The following is a 1,377-nucleotide window of genomic DNA, read 5'->3' on the forward strand; positions in this document are numbered from 1 at the left end:
TAGGAGGGGAGGGGAAGAGAAGGAGGGGGGAGTGCAGAATAGACAAAATATTCTTTTTTGGAGGAAATGATAAAATGTTTTATGTATAAAGATTTAGAAATAGAAACGTCTTGAATTGCATTTGGAAGTAGAAAAATAAAATAAACAGAACGAGATATAATAACCATAAATTGAGAGAAGGCTTGGACTAATGACAAAATGATAAAAATACACAATTGATTAAGATACCATAACTATGGTGGTCACAGAACTTTTATAGTAGTAGTAGTAATAGTAGTAGTAGTAGTAGTAGTAGTAGTAGTAGTAGTAATAAAAGCCAAGCGGCATTAGGTGTTATGTATACCATCCATAAAACGTTGGAATGGCAATAAAATAAAATTTGTGAAAAGAAAAAAAGCAGCGTTTATGATATAGTTTTGTATTTTGAAGTTGTACTTTTGTGGCAGGTGATATAATCTGAGTTTCTATGTTGAAACTGAAACATAAAGCACACATAAAGCCTTATATTTATTTTTGATATATTTGATAAAACTATTAAGTGTTGTAATGCGAGAAACTATCAAAATATTTCGTCACACATCTATAACCTGCTTGGTAACATTATTTTCACAGTAATATTTATTTTTGATGTAGTGGATGTAGTAAGAATCACTGGCGAGGTTGTAGGAGTTACGATGAAATGTTTTAACACTTAAAAGCCGTAGTGGATCATTTATCGATCACGGCAGAGAACATTCAGTTTATAGTCGTAAAATTAACGTATAGGTGGCTGAGTGTGTTACACAGACAAGCGTAACCTTAACACCATTACCTAAGCCACATCAGTATGACGTAATGTAACAAGGTTTTACTTTTGAATTATACGTATGTTCCAGATTGGTACTTTATTTATCATTCCCAGACGGATCAAAGGCAAAGTTGATTTCGATGTAATTTGAAATCAGAGCGCAAAGAACCGTAACGAATATCACGAAACATTCTATTCGCCGCTCTAACGATTCTGTCAAATTAATTGTATATGATACTGATGAAGGTAACTGTTGGGTTCACGAGAAATTTAGAAAGTTTAACTTCGGTCTTTGTGGCAGATCAGAGTCTGCTGAAACTGTAGAGACCGACTTAAGTGACTGTCTTGTCTTGTGTACCAGTCTTGTTTTGAAGATGTTTTCCATCGGTTTTGCTATTTTTCATCGGCCAGCCTCAGCCTCTTCCCTTACCTTTTTAAGCCATTATCTAAATCCAGTCTCCAGCGGGGGCGTTAGCCTACAATGTCTTCCCACCTTCTGACGTTCATGTATAGAAACTTCGTCTCTCCTTCAAACATCCTTGAAACAAAAAAGTTGTCTTTGTGTTCTATTATTCCAAGCATAAACCACA

General features: G+C 34.9%; 1 protein-coding gene across 1 annotated transcript in view; it reads left to right on the forward strand.

Annotated features, from left to right (window-relative positions):
• The window catches only part of LOC106875689 (uncharacterized), a 127,800-nt gene that overhangs the window by 11,494 nt on the left and 114,929 nt on the right, over positions 1 to 1,377 (forward strand). The window lies entirely within an intron of this gene.

Source organism: Octopus bimaculoides, chromosome 7 (genome assembly GCF_001194135.2).
Source record: "Octopus bimaculoides isolate UCB-OBI-ISO-001 chromosome 7, ASM119413v2, whole genome shotgun sequence".
NCBI lineage: Eukaryota > Metazoa > Mollusca > Cephalopoda > Octopoda > Octopodidae > Octopus > Octopus bimaculoides.